Source organism: Pongo pygmaeus, chromosome X (genome assembly GCF_028885625.2).
Source record: "Pongo pygmaeus isolate AG05252 chromosome X, NHGRI_mPonPyg2-v2.0_pri, whole genome shotgun sequence".
Classification (NCBI taxonomy): domain Eukaryota; kingdom Metazoa; phylum Chordata; class Mammalia; order Primates; family Hominidae; genus Pongo; species Pongo pygmaeus.
This window is the reverse complement of record NC_072396.2, coordinates 97,673,580-97,695,166: the sequence shown is the minus strand read 5'-3', so window position 1 is coordinate 97,695,166 and position 21,587 is coordinate 97,673,580.

Sequence of the window (21,587 nt, the reverse complement as noted above, 5' to 3'; positions counted from 1 at the left end):
AGGGGACCTAGTGTATAGTGGATATTAAATAAATATTTGGTTAATGAGTTAATGATTTTTACTCCTATCTGACTCATGCATTTCAACAGGAGTTTTCAAAGTCTTGCAAAGGCATTGCTAATGCAGAAATTTTAGTCAGGCTATGTGTTGAGATATTCTTTGGGTTAAGATTGTAGCTACCCTCTTATCAATGAGTATTACTGCCTCCACATCTTACCTCACTAACTTCAATGTATGTCTTAGTGTTTTACGTATCCATGTAGCACTGTGGTAATGTCCTTCGATCTGTCTCAGAAAGAAAGAAGCATGATCCAAGGATTCTATAAACCTGACATCAGGTACCATCAGAGGACTGAGCAAACCTTCCTTGAATAAGGTCTTTCTTTTATCTATATTTGTATGTTCCAGGTGCTATTTTAGGATACATTTGTTATTAATTTTTTGTCTTTAAATAGATTTTATCTGTGTGTAAAATGTCTTCCCAACTTAGACAGTCAGCAGCTTAACATAGAGAAACATGACGGAAGCATAAATTAAAATTTTTAGTCTCTTCTCATATCTTCTTATAGCTACATATATGACACACAACAAAACTCACTGTCTAATTATGTAACTCTGCTGGGTAATTACTTCTCTCATTTAGGCAGAAACTTCTTTCCTGCACAGTGTCATCCTGACCTGAATGATTGTCAAACTGAAAACAATTTTGAAAATGGGAAAATTTAGATAAAAGGCTATCACAAAGGCAAAACAAATAAAACAGACAAAACCCTAAAATTGAGATGATTAAGAGGAAAATTGAGAAAACTATTTTGCTTTAAAAATTGTGAAACAGTGTCAGTTCCATGCATGAGGGAACTTATGTAATCAGTGGCCAGAAAGAATAATTATGAATGCTAAGCCTCAGACAATTGCAACTAGCAAGTAGTTTTAACAAATACCTTTCATAACTTGTTTTTAACACACTTTTTTGACTAGGCCTTGCCACTCATGCTTGTAATCCCAGCACTTTGGGAAGTCAAGGCAGGAGGATTGCTTGAGATCAGGAGTTTGAGACCAGCCTGGGCAACATGATGAGAACCCTGTCTCTAAAAACCAAAAACCAAAACAAAGAAACCCACAATTTTTTTTTATTGTTAACATAGCTATGTAAGAAACAGAACTAACAACCTCCACAGACATCTGAGCTGGCAGTGAGAACTGCCTGGAGAGCTGGATGAAACAGAACTCCTACAGAGATACCAGAGTGTTTGGTACCAGAAAGGCTGTAGTTGAGCACTGTCATGGGCTCCCATCCCCTAGGAAGACTGAGCCTTTGTTAGCTGCTGGAACTGAACAGAAAAGGGCCATCTTGCCCATGGGATGAGGCCAATCTGATCTGAACACTCCCTCATTTGCCAGTCTTTCCCAGGGTTTCTCCCTGGACATACCTGCTTGCAGCATGGCCTCAGATCCCTAGCCAAAACATTCACCAGTGCCCACTATTATAGCTCTTTCACAGGCAGACTCTGCCTACCCACCTTTGCAGACAGATCCCCCACTATTGCATGCATGGGGGCCCACCACTGCCCCACCATAGCACTTTTGATGGCCACCCAAATCAGAGGATTATTGCCAATGAACTGAGAACACTTCAATCGCTCCAGTGCAGCAGGTGCTTAAACTCAAGAGGCCAGGGAACAAAGCTGCAGGCCTGGTCCTAGCCCCCAGGGTGAGAGTATGCAGCACAAGAGTGCTGAGCTGAGCCTTGGCCTGCTGAAAGCATACAGAAACAAAGCCAATCCACTAAACTCAACTTATACCACAGTTAAACCCTCAAGGGCATCAAAGGATATAAAAGAAAAAAGCACCATCCTCAAGAGAGCAACTCCAAAGATTAAAGAAACACGAGCCCACACAGATGAGATACAACCAGCACAAGAACTCTGGCAACTCTAAAAGCCAAACTGTCTTCTTACTTCTAAATGACCACACTAGCTCTCGAGCAATGATTTCTAGCCAAACTGAAATGGCTGAAATTACAAATGTAGAATTCAGAAACTGAATGACAAGGAAGCTCACAGAGACACAGGAGAAGGTTGAAACCCAATCCAGGGAAAAAAGTAAAATGGTCAAAGAGTTGAAGGATGACATAACCATTTTGAGAAAGAACAAAACTGAACTTCTGGAAATGAAAAATTCACTACAGGCATTTCAGAATGCAATTGGAAGCATTAATAACAAAATAGACCAAGCTGAGGGAAAAATTTCAGAGCTTGAAGACTGCTCCTTCAAATCAATGCAGACAGATAAAAATAAAAAGAATAATATAAAAAATGAAAAAATCTCTAAGAAATATGGGATTATATAAAGGGTACAAACTTACAATTCATTAGCATTTCTGAAAAAGATGGAGAGACAGCAAGCAACTTGGAAAACATATCTGAAGATATTGTCCATGAAGATTTCCTGAACCTTGCTAGAGAGGTATATATGCAAATTCAGGAAATTCAGAGCACTTCTGTGACATACTATAATGGATGGCTATCCACAAGGCACATAGTCATCAGATTCCCCAAAGTCAATTTAAAAGAAAACAGCAACAACAAAATTAAAGCCAGCTAGAGAAGAGGGGTAGGTCAAGTGCAAAGGGAACCTCATCAGGCTAACAGTGGACCTTTCAGCAGAAACCTTACAACCCTGAAGAGATTGAGGACCTATATTAAACATCGTTAAAGAAATTCCAAGCAAGAATTTCATGTCCAGCCAAACTAAGCTTCATAAATAAAGGAGAAATATGATCCCTTTCAGACAAGCAAATGCTAAGGGAATTTGTTACCATTAGACCTGCCTTACAAGAGGTCCTTAAGGGAGTGCTAAACAGGGAAATGAAAGACTGTTACCTGCCACCACAAAAACACACTTAAGTACATAGCCCACTGGCACTATAAAGCAACTATGCAATCAAGTCCAAGTCTACAAAACAACCAGCTAACAATATAATGACGGGATCAAATTCCCACATATTAAACTTGAATGTAAATGGGCTAAATAACCACTTAAAAGACACAGAATGACAAGTTGGATAAAGAAGCAAGACCCAACTGTATTCCGTCTTCAAGAGACCAATCTCACATGCAATGACACCCATAGACTGAAGGTAAAGAGATGGAGAAAGATCTATGAAGCAAAGAAAAAAAAAAACAAAAAGATCGGGGTTGCTACTCTTATTTCAGACAAAACAGGCTTTACACCAACAATAATTATGAACAAAGAAGGGCATTACATAATTATAAAGAGTTAAACAAGAAGACTTAACTATGCTAAATATATATGCACCCAACAAAAGAGCACCTAGATTTACAAAACAAGTTCTTAGAGATCTCCAAAGAGACTTAGATAACCACACAGTAATACTGGGAGACGTCAACACCCTACTGACAGTGTTAGATCATTGAGAGAGAAAACTAACAAAGATATTCATGACAGACCTAACAAGCATCTACAGAATACCCCACTCATCAACAGAATCTGTATTCTTCTAATCTGTGCACTGCACATACTCTAAGATTGACCACAGGCTCAGCCATAAAGCAATTCTTAACAAATTCCAAAAATAACAAAATCATGCCAACCACACTCTCAGACAACAGTGCAATAAAAATAAAAATAAAAATAAAAATCAATACCAAGATCTCTCAAAACCGTACAATCACATAGAAATTAAATAACCTCCTTCTGAAGGGTTTTTGGATAAAGTATAAAATTAAGGCAGAAATGTCAAAAAATCTTTGTAACTAATAAAAACAAAGATACTACACACCAGAATCTCTGGAACACAGCTAAAGCAATTTTAAGAGGAAATTTAACAGTGCTAAATGCCTATATAGAGAAGTTAGAAAAAGTTCAAATTATAATAACAACATAACAGCTCATTTAGAAAAATAGAAATAAAAGAACAAAGCAACCCAAAACTAGTACAAGAAAAGAAATAACCAAAATCAGAGCTAAATTTAATAAAATTGAGATGTGGAAAACTATACAAAAGATCAGTGAAACCAAATCTTATTTTTTGAAAGAATAAATAATATTGATAGACTACTAGCTGGACTAATAAAGATCAAAAGAGAAGATCCAATAAACAGAATCATAAATGACAAATGTGGCATTACCACTGATCTCACAGAAATACAAAAAAAAAACAAAAACAAAACTCTCAGACTATTATGAACAACTCTATGCACATAAACTAAGAAACTTGCAAGAAATAGGCAAATTCCTGGAAACACACAACCTCCCAAAATTGAATCAGGAAGAAATTGAAATCCTGAACAGACCAATAACAACTTCTAAAATTGAATCAGTGATAAAAACCTTACCAACCAGAAAAGGCTCTGGAACAGATGAATTCACAGCCAAATTATACCAGACATATAATGAAGAGCTGATACCAATCCTACAGAAATTATTTCAAAAACTTAGAAGGAAGGATTCCTCTGTAATTCCTTCTATGAGTCCAGCTTCATTCTGACACCAAAACCTAGCAGAGATACAATGAAAACAGCAAATGTCAGACCCATATCCCTAATGAACATAGACACTTAACTTTTTAACAAAATACTAGCAAATCAAATCCAGCAGCACACCAAATAGTGCACCATGATCAAGTAGTCTTATTCCTGGGTTGCAAGGTTGATTCAATATATGCAAATCAATAAACATGAATCATCAGTTAAGCAGAACCAGAAACAAAAACCATATCGTTATCTCAATAGATTCGGAAAAGGCTTTCAATAAAATTTAACATCCCATCATTTAAAAAGCCCACAACAAATTAGGCATTGAAGGAATATAACTCACAATATTCAGAGCCATCTATGACAAACCCACAGCCAAAATCATGCTGAATGAGCAAGAACTGAAAGCATTCCCATTGAGAACTGAAACAAGACAAGGATGACCTCTTTCAGCACTTCTATTCAACATAGTACTGGAAGTCCCAGCCAAAGCAATCAGTCAAGAGAAAGAAATAAAAGGCATCCAAATAGGAAGAGAGAAATTCAAACTATATTTCTTTGCAGATGATATTATTCTATACCTAGAAAACCTGATAGTTTCTGCCCAAAGACCCCTAGAACTGATAAACAACTTCAGTAAAATTTCAAGATACAAAATCAATGCACAAAAACAGTAGCATTTCTAGACACCAATAATATCTAAGCTAAGAGACAAGTCAAGAATGCAATCACATTCACAATAGCCACAAAAAGAATAAAATGCCTAGGAATACAGCTAACCAGGTAGGTGAAATATCTCTATAATGAGAATAACAAAACACTGCTGAATGAAATCAGAGATGACACAAACAAGTAGAAAAATATTTCATGCTCATTGGTAGGAAGAATCAATTTTTTTTTTAAGAAATCATAGTTAATTAACTTTGGGAACAGAAGAATCAAGGTAGAGTATCTGCAGAATGAGTTTAACAATCATGTAAAGGAACTAGAAATAAGAATCAATATTGTTTAAATGGCCATTCTGTCCAAGAAATTTACACATTCAATGCTATTCCTATCAAACTACCAATGTCATTTTTCTCCAAATTACAAAAAAAAAACTATTTTAAAATTCATATGGAACCTAAAGATAGCCCAAATAACCAAAGTAATCCTAAGCAAAAAGAATAAAGCTAGAGGCATCATACTGACTTCAAACTGTACTACAAGGCTGCAATAACCGAAACAGCATGGCACTGGTATGAAAACAGACATATAGATCAATTATACAGGTTTAGAGAACCCATAAATAAAGCCATACACCTACAACCATGTAATCTTTGACAAAGTCGACAATAACAAGCATTGGGAAAGGACTTACTATTCAATAAATAGTGCTGAGATAACTGGATAACTGGCTAGCCATATGCAGAAAATTGAAACTTGATCCCTTCCTTTCACCATATACAAAAATCAACTAAAGGTAGATTAAAGACCTAAATGTAATACCTAAAACTATAAAATCCCTAGAAGAAAACTTAGGAAATACTATTCTGGACATAGGGCTTGTCAAAGATTTAATGATGAAGTCTCCAAAAGCAATTGCAATAAAACAAAAAATAGATAAGTGGTTCCTACTTAAACTAAAGAGCTTCCGCATAGCAAAAGAAACTATCAACAGAGTAAACAGACAACCCACAGAATGGGAGAAAATATAAACTATGCATTAGGCAAAATCCTAATATCCAGAATCTGTAAGAAACCTAAATCAACAATCAAAAAACAAACGACTGCATTAAAAATGGACAAAGGACATTAACAGACACCTCTCAAAAGAAGGCATATACACCTGGCCAACAAGCATATGAAAACAATGCTCAACATAGCTATCATTAGAGAAATGCAAATCAAAACCACAATTAGTTGGCTGGGTGTTGTGGCTTGCACCTACAATCCCAGCACTCTGGGAGGCCAAGTCAGAAGTATCGCTTGAGACCAGGAGTTCAAGACCAGCCTGTGCAACATAGTGAGACGCCTATCTCTACAAATGAAAAAAAAAGCCAGGGTAGTACACGCTTGTAGTCCCAGCTACTGCAGAGGCTGAGGTGGGAGGATCGCTTGAGCCTGGGCAGTTGATGCTGCAGTGAACTGAGATTGCACCACTGCACTGCAGCCTGGGCAACAGAACAAGACCCCATTTCAAAAAAAAAAAACTACAATGAGATACCATCTCACACCAGTCAGAAAGGCTATTATTCAAGTCAAAAAATGACAGATGTTGGTGAGGTTACAGAAAAAAGGGAACACTTATACACTGCCGGTGGGAATGTAAATCATTTCAGCCACTGTGGAAAGCAATTTGGACATTTCTCAAAGAACTTGAAGCAGAACTACCGTTCACCTCAGTAATTCCATTGGTGTATTGTGTATATACTCAAAAGAATATAAATTGCTCTACCAAAAAGACGCATGCCTTCATATATTCATCACAGTATTATTCACAATAGCAAAGACATGAAATTAACCTAGATGCCCATCAACGGTGGACTGGTTAAAGAAAATATGGTTTTTGTACACCATTGACTACCATACAGCAATTAAACAGAAGAAAAATCATGTTCTTTCCAACAACATGGATGGAGCCAGAGGCAAATATTTTAAATAAATTAACACAGGAACAGAAAATCAAATACTGTGTGGTCTCACTTATAACTGGGTGCTAAACATTGATTACACAAAGAAGAGAACACTAGACACTGGGGCCTACTTGAGGGTGGAGGGTAGGAGGGTCAAAAACCTACCTATTGGGTACTATGCTTACTACCTTGGTGACAAAAAAATCTGTATACCAAACCCCAACCACATGTAATTTATCCATTTAACAAACCTGCACATGTACCCCCTGATCCTACAATAAAAGCTGACAAAAGACCAAAAACAAACAAACAAACAAACAAACTGATTACCTCTTTCACATGATTTCATTCTAAAGCAGAATTTACTTTTGATATGAACATTGTTAAGAAACTTTGCTTATATGTATCTCAGCACTCCAGGTGGTTACCTTTTAAAGAATAAGACATAATATGGATTTCAACATTCCAAATGCTTGCATTTTAAATTATCAGTCATAAAAAATAAGGGAACAGTTGGTACGCTAAGCAGAACATTCATTTCTGCTTAGGGCAACGATTTTTTACATGTGTATGGCATAATGAGCAAAAGAATAAATATCTCAGTGACAGGTTATATAAAACAAACATAACAAACAGATCAAAAGGCACAAGTGTGTGCATGTATGTGTGTGTGTTGGGGGTATATGAATATTGACAAGAGTAAGAAAATATGAAAATCTAAAGAAAGATCCAGAGGTTCATGATAAGAGGAATTGTTCTAAAGAGAAGCCTATCAGATGAGGAGACTCAAGAAACAGATATTGGGTTGGATACTCTTTTGTAGTTCCCTATTATTATCAAGATAAAAGGTGACATTTCAACAACTGGCAGTGGGAGAAAAAAAAAAATTCAGAATGCCCCCTCTTACCTTGCCCAGGTGCAGATGTGGGTTATTCCTACATATGGAATGTTAAATCCAGAAGCTATTCACAATAAAGTGGGAAGGTAAGTAAACACATGGAATCAATTATCCAAAGAACGTATAATTTTAGAGAACATCTTGTAGCTGTTTACTACTTTCACAAATTGAGAAATTGAGAAATTGAGGCTTAGGTAGAATAAATAATTTTGAAATGACAAGAGATGCATAACTGTGATGCCACCAATTATGACTCAAGGGTTGATACTCAGCCCACTTTACATTATGGCTTCTTGGAAAATACAGAAATGTTTCTCAGTGGCGTACTTAATAAATTGCACTCGTTTATCCATGTTCATTTGTAATAAAAAAGCACTGAAGCAGTGGACTGTACACCATGCAATGGAGAAACTATAATTGAGAGGTGACTCAAAGAAAGGATGAAACTAAGGCACAAAACAGAAAAACTGAGGCATAGAGATCCACACTGAGGCTAGAGAAAGACAACATCTCAACATAGCATACCAAACTAGCACCCATTCTCCCCTTAGCAGAGCTCCAGGAGTCTATCTTTGTCGAGGATGCTGAGGAACCATTTTAGGAAGGCTCCTGTTTTTGTCTTTTCAACATATTAAAGATCTGCCCAAAACATCCTAGTTTTTACAGTGAAAATCATGTCATTATGTCATTAGAGCCTATTCCTTTGTACACAATGAAGACCATTATTACCACCTCATAGGGGAGCAGAAAAAAAACTAATTGATTTAACTTCCATCTACTTTTTTTTTTTTGAGATAGGGTCTCGCTCTGTTGCCAGGCTGTAGTGCAGTGGCACAATCACGGCGCACTGCAGCCTCGACCTCCTGGGCTCAAGTGATCCTCCTACCTCAGCCTCCTGAGGAGCTGGGACCACAGGCACATGCCACAATGCCCAACTAACTTTTGTATTTTTTTTTTATAGAGACAGGATTTTGCTATGTTGCCCAGACTGGTCTCAGACTCCTGGGCTCAAGTGATCTGCCTGCCTCAGCTTCCCAAAGTGCTAGAATTATAGGCATGAGCCACTTCTCCCAGCCTAACTTCCATCTTAAAGATAGAGAGGAAATGTGCTTTCCTTTCATTTTGAATATGTAAAATGTGAGGTATTTTATCCAGCTGCTAATTATCTCAGAATACTTTAAAAGGATGTCACAAACCCCTATTTTTTAAATGACAATCAATTCATAAAATATTATATTAAAATTATAAAAGAACTGATCAAGTCTCAAGTAGCTTAAGAAATTTTATTCCTTTCCCATTGGCTTATATTGATTAATATATCTATATAGATGTCACTCAACACAGAGATCTTCCCTGACTACCCTGTCTATAAAAGCACCCCATGATTTTCTGTTTTATTTTCCTACTTTTTTTCTTCATGGCACTTTTCATACCTGATATTATATTTTTGTTTGTCTATTTCCCTCAATATACTATAAACTCCATGAGGGCTTGTACCTTACTTTTGTTTATCATGTATCCCCAACGCCCAGAAGAGTATCTGGTATATCTCTATATCAGCAGCAGCAGCACCACCCTGGAAATTTCTAAAAATGCAAATTAGCAGGCCCCATCCCAGACCAACTGACTCAGAATGCAGTGAGTGAAGACCAACAATCTATATTTTAACACGTCTTCCAGGACTTTCTGATCCATGCCTTTGAAAAACACTAATAGAAAAATGAAAGAATTAATGTATTTAGGTCTGATTGCTTTCAAAGGGCAGACATTTGCATAATGACTTTCCTTTTTTTCTTTAATTCATACTTAATTAAATTGGAATACCATTCACATCCACCTACAAAAAAAGGCTACATATTAATATTTGGATGTGTGGTCATGGCCTGTCTGGACTATCTGGATAAGATAAGATTTGACATATCTTAGAATAATGGGGGAAGTTACCAATTTATTATCTTCACTCATATAAATCCCCCCTATCGCCTCCCTGCCCCAATATAATGTGAATAATTTAGTATTATGTTGGAGGAGGACTGGAGTTGGGGGTTACTCACAACTGCTGATAACATTTATTCTTTAAACAAATATTTAGTGGGTATCTACTGTGTACTGTTCTAGGCACTGTTCTAGGAGCCTGTGGTATATCGATGAGCAAAACAAAACAAAATTCCTACTTTCCATAAAGTATACTTTCTAGCGAATCCTGATGAAAGTTTCCTGATGAAAACTTACATCTTTCTCTCCCTGTCTCTTTCTTTCTCTCTCTTTCAGACTTGAACTAGACTTTGACTCATAACCTATAGCATTGAAGGTGCTATGAAATAAAAAAAAATATTTTAGCATTGGTTCACAGAGTCTGTGTCTTTTTAAAAATTACCTCTAAAGCCCCCCCAAAATCATGACTAAAATGGAGAATAGGCCCTGCTACCTTTACATTGTCTCCTAATACTAGACTTATAGGCTTCTTCAAGAGCCTGTGCCCTAAAGACACACAATTACACTTCACATCCCACTTGTTATTGTTGATGGCTGCAGTAATAATAACTAGCATAGTGCTTCCTATGTGGCAAATACTATTCTGAGTTTTTTACACATAAAAACTCATTTAATTCTTACAATAACCCAGTGAGGCAGGTACTACTATTTTAATCTTCATATTCTACAAATCAGGAAAGTGAGGCACAGAGAGGTTACATAACTTGCCCAAGTGTTTACAGATGGTTCAGAGTCAGGCTTCAAATTGATACCATTCATCTCCAGAAACTGTGCTGTTAACCAATGCACTAGTGATTCTTTGTTATGTCAAGGAACATAATTACCTAAGAACTCAATATGAGAGAAATCTTCCTAAAGCACTTGTAACAAACAGTGGCAATTTATGCTTGCAATATTGATTAGACTGACTAATTACTTCTGTGAACTGCTAACTAAATAACTAATACTGTCTCCTTTAAACCATTGACTCTGTTATTAACGACACTAACAGCCTTGGAAGAGTTCCTCACATGTTCATTCAGTTTATCATTGTTTTGTTTCCATCTTTTCCTTTATTTCATATTTCTTTTCTCATATATACACACACACACACAAGAGTGTAAATTTCTTTTGGTATGTGTGCTCTCTTCCTTTTTAGATCTCATTCTCTCCCCACCATTCATTGTCAAACTCATACAAATAACCTTTTGGAAATGCTGAAATAAGGCTGTTTCTATAGCAGCAGTTTTCAAATATCTTGAATTTTTCTCTAATTGGTACAGGCTTTTAAGGTCATTCAGAAAACTAAATTAGCTATTCCTGAATATGCTGGTATTTCAAGAGCTGCATTTTTCTCTCTTTCTGATGAAATTCTGTTAACAAATATCAGTTACAGGAGGACAGAGTCAATTAACTTTTAGAAAATCCATTCTTTAAGAAAGGACTATAGCCCAGGTTTACACAATCTCAGAATTTAATGAGCTTTGATTTTTTTACTGAAAAGGTTATAAGTTCTTGAATGATGTTGAAGTAACAGCATTATATATTTTTGCCTTGTATATCACATTGCCAAGCACATAAAAGCACTCAATAAACACTTTTAAAAATTAATATAAGGACTTCAAGTCCCAAGCAAGATAGAGTAAGTCAGCTATAGCCTATCTCTTCCACTGATTACAACTGAAACCTCTGGACAAAGTATAAAAATAAACTATCAGAAGGTATGTTAACAGGAGAAAAAATGCCTATTTTTCTCTGGTTAAACATATTTAAAATATTGTAAAAGATAGAATGCCCCCCCAAAATGTTTAGGAACTAATCCCGGGAACCTGTGAATATTCTTTATTATATTACAAAAGAGACAGTAGAGATGTAATTAAGGTTATTGCTGGAGTCAGATAGAGTCAGAAGAATAAGAAGTCAGAGAGATTGAAAGAATGAGAGGAACCTGACATGCCATTGCTAGAGGAGGCCACATGGAAAGCATGAGTAGGAATGTGAGCAACCTCTAAAAGCAAAGACTGGCCCCAGCTGATGATATTCAGCAAGGAAAGAGGAACCTCAGTGCTCCAGATGAAAGAAAATATATATGGCCAATAACCTGAATAAGCTTGGAAGTCGATTTTTTCCACGGATCTTCCAGTAATAAAGAAATACAGCTCTGCTGATACCTTAATTTAGGCTTTGTGAGGCCCCGAGCAAAAGACCCCAGTGAGTCATGTTGTGATTGGCTTCTGATTCATAGAACCAAGATAATAAATGGCTGTTGTTTTATGCTGTTAAATTTCTAGCAACTTTTTATGGCAGCAATAGAAAAACAATGAATATTTTGGTACCAGAAGTGGGGCATTTATATGACAAATATCAAAAAATGTGGAAGTGAGTTTGGAATGCGTTAGTGAATAAAGGTTGGAAGACTTTGAGGAGCATGACATAAAAAGCCTAAATTGACTTTAACACTCTGTCAGTAGAAATACTGATGCTGCTTGTGAGGGTTCAGAAGGAAGAGAAGAGAGAAGATAACTTGAGAGAAATTGTAAATCACTAGCGAAAGCCTAAATCACTTGAACAGACTATTAATAGAGATCTAGACTTGGATGATAGTACTGGTTAAGGCTCAGAGAGAAGTGAGGAACATATTTCTGTAAACTGAAGGAAAGGAGACCCATGTTATGCACTGTCAGACAGTTTGGTGAAATTGCATCCTGCAGTTATATGAAAAGCAGAACTTGTAAATGAAAGTCCTGATCATTTACCTCACATCTCCAAGCAAAATTTTAAAGTGCATTCTGGTTTCTTCTCACTGCTTATAGTAAAAATAAAGAGAAGAAAGAGAACTTAAGGAAAGAACTGTGAAATTAAAAAAAAAACAACCCAGGAATTAATGATTTGGAAATTTTCCAACCTATTCAGATGCCAAAGAGTCAGAGTATTCAGTCACACAAAATGCTGTTTGAAAAGATTAAAGGTGTGGCCCACAGATCCCCTTAAACAAATCAGGGACCCTCTATCTTAAAGGAATCATGCCTTAGACATCCCAGTAGAAGCCAAGCATAGAGAATCATCCAAAAAGATTAGTAGACCTAACTTCTGTCTAATGAATACTTGTGACATCAAGATGAGATCCACAAACTTCTTGAGAATCGTATATCATCAGAACACTGTCAGCTTAGATTGAAAAGGACAGAGAAAGTAAGTAATCAAAGACGGCTGGAGAACCTGTGAAATGCTGCTGACAGTAAGCAGGCTGATAAAGTTATTTTGCTGCAAATACATGCTTCCTCCCATGAAAAAGAGAGAATGACTTAGAGGACAGAGCCAAGAGCATACAGGACAGAGCTTAGAGCACCGAGGGCAAGGCTGAGAACCACAGAAAATTACTTCCAGGTATTGAACTATAAGGAAGTTTGAATGGCTAATTTCAAAACTGTTTTAGATTATTGATTATTGTTTACTATCCATCTTCCCTTTTTGGAAATAAAATGTCTACACTGTAACTGCTATCCTATATCTGTGCCACAAGTATATTTTGGGAGCAGTTCACTTGTTTCTTTAGCTTCACAGGCCAGCAGATGGAGAGGAATTATGCCCTAAAATTTGTATCTAATGAATTATAGCCACAGTCTCATCCACAACTGATTTAGATTAATAGACTTAGGTTTTTTGAGCTCATGAGATTTATATGCTATTTTTGGACTTTGTTTTGACATTGTAATGGAATGAGATCTTTGAGGAACTTAGAATGAAGTGAATATTTTCTTTTTTATTTGGAACGGACATGAATCTTTTGTGGCCAGAGGGTGGATTGTGGTAGATAGAATACCCACCAAGATGTTCAAAATCCAAATCTTAGGAACCTGTTAATGTGTCACATGGCATGGCACAAAGGAATTGGCAGATGTAATTAAGGTGACCAACATTAAAATAATAAAGAGATTATTCTTGCTTTTCCATGTGGACCCAATGTAATTCCATGAACCCTTAAAAGCAGAGAACTTGTTCCAGCTGAGGTCACAGAGATGTAGTATCAGGGACTGTGAGAAAGATTCAAAGCATAACCAGGACTCTATCCACTGTAGTGGGAGGGGAACACATGGAAAGCATGAGAAGTAATGCATGTGCACTTGCACTCCAGGAGCAAAGACCTGCCTTAGCTAACGGGCAATGAAGAAACAAGGACCACGGGCCTACAGCTACAATTGGATGTCCATATGCAAATACATAAATAAATGAACAAACTATAATCTATACAGTTTGGCAGCAAAATACAATAAGTATCACAAGAAAAGTAAGTGGGCTAGCTTCATCCATCAAATCATACAACACCTCAGACTGAATTAGAAATAAAATTCAATTATATGTTGCTTATAAGACACGTTTTTAGTAAAAAATTTAAAAAGAAAGGCTGAAATCTATAAATCAAAAGTCCTTAGGAACTACTAGAAACAAAGAAAAAATGAGGAAAACAATAGTGGCATGATATGTTTAACTAATGTCAATCTACCACAGATAACACTAAACAAAAATTAAATAGCAAAGGAATAAAAATTTAATTATTGAGGAGCCAAGATGGCCGAATAGGAACAGCTCCGGTCTACAGCTCCCAGCTCGAGCCACGCAGAAGACGGGTGATTTCTGCATTTCCATCTGAGGTACCGTGTTCATCTCACTAGGGAGTGCCAGACAGTGGGCGCAGGTCAGTGGGTGAGTGCACCGAGCGCCAGCCGAAGCAGGGGCGAGGCATTGCCTCACTCGGGAAGCGCAAGGGGTCAGGGAGTTCCCCTTCCAGGGGTGACAGATGGCACCTGGAAAATCGGGCCACTCCCACCCGAATACTGTGCTTTTCCGACGGGCTTAGGAAACGGTGCCCCAGGAGAGTATAGCCCGCACCTGGTTCAGAGGGTCCTACGCCCACGGAGTCTCGCTGATTGCTAGCACAGCAGTCTGAGATCAAACAGCAAGTCGGCAGCGAGGATGGGGGAGGGGCGCCCGCCATTGCCCAGGCTCGCTTAGGTAAACAAAGCAGCCTGGAAGCTTGAACTGGGTGGAGCCCACCACAGCTCAAGGAGGCCTGCCTGCCTCTGTAGGCTCCACCTCTGGGGGCAGGGCACAGACAAACAAAAAGACAGCAGTAACCTCTGCAGACTTAAATGTCCCTGTCTGACAGCTGTGAGGAGACAAGTGGTTCTCCCAGCACGCACTGGAGATCTGAGAACGGGCTGACTGCCTCCTCAAGTGGGTCCCTGACCCCTGACCCCCGAGCAGCCTAACTGGGAGGCACCCCCCAGCAGGGGCAGACTGACACCTCACACAGCCTGCCGGCCAGGTACTCCAACAGACCTGCAGCTGAGGGTCCTGTCTGTTAGAAGGAAAACTAACAGAAAGGACATCCACACCAAAAACCCATCTGTACATCACCATCATCAAAGACCAAAAGTAGATAAAACCACAAAGATGGGGAAAAAACAGAGCAGAAAAACTGGAAACTCTAAAAACCAGAGTACCTCTCCTCCTCCAAAGGAACGCAGTTCCTCACCAGCAACGGAACAAAGCTGGACGGAGAATGACTTTGACGAGCTGAGAGAAGAAGGCTTCAGATGATCAAATTACTCCGAGCTACGGGAGGATATTCAAACCAAAGGCAAAGAAGTTGAAAACTTTGAAAAAAATTTAGAAGAATGTATAACTAGAATAACCAATACAGAGAAGTGCTTAAAGGAGCTGATGGAGCTGAAAACCAAGGCTCGAGAACTACGTGAAGAATGCAGAAGCCTCAGGAGCCGATGCGATCAAATGGAAGAAAGGGTATCAGCCCTGGAAGATGAAATGAATGAAATGAAGCGAGAAGGGAAGTTTAGAGAAAAAAGAATAAAAAGAAACGAGCAAAGCCTCCAAGAAATGTGGGACTATGTGAAAAGACCAAATCTATGTCTGATTGGTGTACCTGAAAGTGATGGGGAGAATGGAAACAAGTTGGAAAACACTCTGCAGGATATTATCCAGGAGAACTTCCCCAATCTAGCAAGGCAGGCCAACATTCAGATTCAGGAAATACAGAGAACGCCACAAAGATACTCCTAGAGAAGAGCAACTCCAAGACACATAATTGTCAGATTCACCAAAGTTGAAATGAAGGAGAAAATGTTAAGGGCAGCCAGAGAGAAAGGACGGGTTACTATCAAAGGGAAGCCCATCAGACTAACAGCGGATCTCTCGGCAGAAACCCTACAAGCCAGAAGAGAGTGGGGGCCAATATTCAACATTCTTAAAGAAAAGAATTTTCAACCCAGAATTTCATATCCTGCCAAACTAAGCTTCATAAGTGAAGGAGAAATAAAATACTTTACAGACAAGCAAATGCTGAGAGATTTTGTCACCACCAGGCCGGCCCTAAAAGAGCTCTTGAAGGAAGCGCTAAACATGGAAAGGCACAACCGGTACCAGCCACTGCAAAATCATACCGAAATGTAAAGACCATTGAGACTAGGAAGAGACTGCATCAACTAACGAGCAAAATATCCAGCTAACATCATAATGACAGGATCAAATTCACACATAACAATTTTAACTTTAAATGTAAATGGACTAAATGCTCCAATTAAAAGACACAGACTGGCAAATTGGATAAAGACTCAAGACCCATCAGTGTGCTGTATTCAGGAAACCCATCTCACGTGCAGAGACACACATAGGCTCAAAATAAAAGGATGGAGGAAGATCTACCAAGCAAATGGAAAACAAAAAAAGGCAGGGGTTGCAATCCTAGTCTCTGATAAAACAGACTTTAAACCAACAAAGATCAAAAGAGACAAAGAAGGCCATTACATAATGGTAAAGGGATTAATTCAACAAGAAGAGCTAACTATCCTAAATATATATGCACCCAATACAGGAGCACCCAGATTCATAAAGCAAGTCCTGAGTGACCTACAAAGAGACTTAGACTCCCACACATTAATAATGGGAGACTTTAACACCCCACTGTCAACATTAGACAGATCAACGAGACAGAAAGTCAACAAGGATACCCAGGAATTGAACTCAGCTCTCCACCAAGCGGACCTAATAGACATCTACAGAACTCTCCACCCCAAATCAACAGAATATACATTTTTTTCAGCACCACACCACACCTATTCCAAAATTGACCATATACTTGGAAGTAAAGCTCTCCTCAATAAATGTAAAAGAACAGAAATTATAACAAACTATCTCTCAGATCACAGTGCAATCAAGCTAGAACTCAGGATTAAGAATCTCACTCAAAACCGCTCAACTACGTGGAAACTGAACAACCTACTCCTGAATGACTACTGGGTACATAACGAAATGAAGGCAGAAATAAAGATATTCTTTGAAACCAACGAGAACCAAGACACAACATACCAGAATCTCTGGGATGCATTCAAAGCAGTGTGTAGAGGGAAATTTATAGCACTAAATGCCCACAAGAGAAAGCAGGAAAGATCCAAATTTGACACGCTAACATCACAATTAAAAGAACTAGAAAAGCAAGAGCAAACACATTCAAAAGCTAGCAGAAGGCAAGAAATAACTAAAATCAGAGCAGAACTGAAGGAAATAGAGACACAAAAAACCCTTCAAAAAATCAATGAATCCAGGAGCTGGTTTTTTGAAAGGATCAACAAAATTGATAGACCGCTAGCAAGATTAATAAAGAAAAAAAGAGACAAGAATCAAATAGATGCAATAAAAAATGATAAAGGGGATATCACCACCAATCCCACAGAAATACAAACTACCTTCAGAGAATATTACAAACACCTCTATGCAAATAAACTAGAAAATCTAGAAGAAATGGATAAATTCCTCAACACATACACCCTCCCAAGACTAAACCAAGAAGAAGTTGAATCTCTGAATAGACCAATAACAGGAGCTGAAATTGTGGCAATAATCAATAGCTTACCAACCAAAAAAAGTCCAGGACCAGATGGGTTCACAGCCAAATTCTACCAGAGGTACAAGGAGGAGCTGGTACCATTCCTTCTGAAACTATTCCAATCAATAGAAAAAGAGGGAATCCTCCCTAACTCATTTTATGAGGCCAGCATCATCCTGATACCAAAGCCTGGCAGAGACACAACAAAAAAAGAGAATTTTAGACCAATATCCTTGATGAACATTGATGCAAAAATCCTCAATAAAATACTGGCAAACAGAATCCAGCAGCACATCAAAAAGCTTATCCACCATGATCAAGTGGGCTTCATCCCTGGGATGCAAGGCTGGTTCAACATACGCAAATCAATAAATGTAATCCAGCATATAAACAGAACCAAAGACAAAAACCACATGATTATCTCAATAGATGCGGAAAAGGCCTTTGACAAAATTCAACAACCCTTCATGCTAAAAACCCTCAATAAATTAGGTATTGATGGGACGTATCTCAAAATAATAAGAGCTATCTATGACAAACCCACAGCCAATATCATACTGAATGGGCAAAAACTGGAAGCATTCCCTTTGAAAACTGGCACAAGACAGGGATGCCCTCTCTCGCCACTTCTATTCAACATAGTGTTGGAAGTTCTGGCCAGGGCAATTAGGCAGGAGAAGGAAATACAGGGTATTCAATTAGGAAAAGAGGAAGTCAAATTGTCCCTGTTTGCAGATGACATGATAGTATATCTAGAAAACCCCATTGTCTCAGCCCAAAATCTCCTTAAGCTGATAAGCAACTTCAGCAAAGTCTCAGGATACAAAATCAATGTGCAAAAATCACAAGCATTCTTATACATCAATAACAGACAAACAGAGAGCCAAATCATGAGTGAACTCCCATTCACAATTGCTTCAAAGAGAATAAAATACCTAGGAATCCAACTTACAAGGGATGTGAAAGACCTCTTCAAGGAGAACTACAAACCACTGCTCAAGGAAATAAAAGAGGATACAAACAAATGGAAGAACATTCCATGCTCATGGGTAGGAAGAATCAATATCATGAAAATGGCCATCCTTCCCAAGGTAATTTACAGATTCAATGCCATCCCCATCAAGCTACCAATGACTTTCTTCACAGAATTGGAAAAAACTACTTTAAAGTTCATATGGAACCAAAAAGGAGCCCGCATCACCAAGTCAATCCTAAGCCAAAAGAACAAAGTTGGAGGCATCACGCTACCTGACTTCAAACTATACTACAAGGCTACAGTAACCAAAACAGCATGGTACTGGTACCAAAACAGAGATATAGATCAATGGAACAGAACAGAGCCGTCAGAAATAATGCCACATATCTACAACCATCTGATCTTTGACACTGAGAAAAACAAGAAATGGAGAAAGGATTCCCTATTTAATAAATGGTGCTGGGAAAACTGGCTAGCCGTATGTAGAAAGCTGAAACTGGATCCCTTCCTTACACCTTATACAAAAATCAATTCAAGATGGATTAAAGACTTAAATGTTAGACCTAAAACCATAAAAACCCTAGAAGAAAACCTAGGCAATACCATTCAGGACATAGGCATGGGCAAGGACTTCATGTCTAAAACACCAAAAGCAATGGCAACAAAAGCCAAAATTGACAAATGGGATCTAATTAAACTAAAGAGCTTCTGCACAGCAAAGGAAACTACCATCAGAGTGAACAGGCAACCTACAAAATGGGAGAAAATTTTCGCAACCTACTCGTCTGACAAAGGGCTAATATCCAGAATCTACAATGAACTCCAACAAATTTACAAGAAAAAAACAAACAACCCTATCAAAAAGTGGGCAAAGGACATGAACAGACACTTCTCAAAAGAAGACATTTATGCAGCCAAAAAACACATGAAAAAATGCTCACCATCACTGGCCATCAGAGAAATGCAAATCAAAACCACAATGAGATACCATCTCACACCAGTTAGAATGGCAATCATTAAAAAGTCAGGAAACAACAGGTGCTGGAGAGGATGTGGAGAAATAGGAACACTTTTACACTGTTGGTGGGACTGTAAACTAGTTCAACCCTTGTGGAAGTCAGTGTGGCGATTCCTCAGGGATCTAGAACTAGAAATTCCATTTGACCCAGCCATCCCATTACTGGGTATATACCCAAAGGACTATAAATCATGCTGCTATAAAGACACATGCACACGTATGTTTATTGCCGCGTTATTCACAATAGCAAAGACTTGGAACCAACCCAATTGTCCAACAATGACAGACTGGATTAAGAAAATGTGGCACATATACACCATGGAATACTATGCAGCCATAAAAAATGATGAGTTCATGTCCTTTGTAGGGACATGGATGAAATTGGAAATCATCATTCTCAGTAAACTATCGCAAGAACAAAAAACCAAACACCGCATATTCTCACTCATAGGTGGGAATTGAACAATGAGAACACATGGACACAGGAAGGGGAACATCACACTTCGGGGACTGTTGTGGGTTGGGGGGAGGGGGGAGGGATAGCATTGAGAGATATACCTAATGCTAGATGACGAGTTGGTGGGTGCAGCGCACCAGCATGGCACATGTATACATATGGAACTTACCTGCACATTGGGCACATGTACCATAAAACCTAAAGTATAATAATAATAATAATAATAATAATAAAAGAAAAAAAAATTTAATTATTAACATAGAATTAGATGTGCTTTAAATTCTATAGCTCACTAATTGAAATTATAACTCATTTTCAAATGTCTTTTTATAAAATAATAGACAATATATCAAGCTGCCAAAAAAGGTGAGAATATCCAATTAAATTAGTAATATAAAAAAGAGTAAATGTTTAGAAACAAAAATGGTGCACCCTAAGTAATAACTCAAAGACAAATTGAAAATATCTGATTACCTAAAAGTAATATTTAGAAAATAATAATAGGTATATAGCATTTACTATACACAAAGCATTGTTTAAAAAAGATCTTTACATAAACACTTTTCTTCCTCTCAGTGAGCCTATGGGATTTATGTGTGTATAACTATTGTAATAATTATTATTTTACAGTGAAGATAGACAGTCAAGGAAGTATTCAGAGGTAAATTAATTAACTTTAAAGACTTTTTTAAATAGCCAAGTTAAGGCAACTAGTAACTATCCAGATAGAACCATCAAGTTGAGACCTACAAAAAATTTTATAGGATCATAATAGGCTCAGTTGGAGCATCTTGAGTTAAAAGCCCCAGAGAACATGAAAATGGAGTTATCCAGCAAGGGTTTGAATATATAGTCTGAAGCTCAGGAGAAACAGATCATGGCTTGAGTTGTAAAGCTGGGGAACATCACCCACAAGTTAATAGCTGAAACAATTTACCTTGCTTTGTGTTATCAATTTGTTTTTACAAATTTCTATTACAATGACAGTCTGAGCTCACTCAGGTTAAAAATGGCATCATATTCATAAATGGATATGATTTCTCAGGTAGAGAACAAAGAATGAGAAGGGACAAAGGCAAGACTCTTTGAAGATACATTTGAAGGTGAATAAAAATGGAAATTGAAGGGCTTCATGCCTGAAGGTGTAGTTGACAAGATATCTAGAAGAGAATGAGAAGGTAATGAAGCCTGGAGGGGCCTGCCAGCCTGGGAGAATTGGGAGGGATCACAGGTTAAATATATAGAAAGTA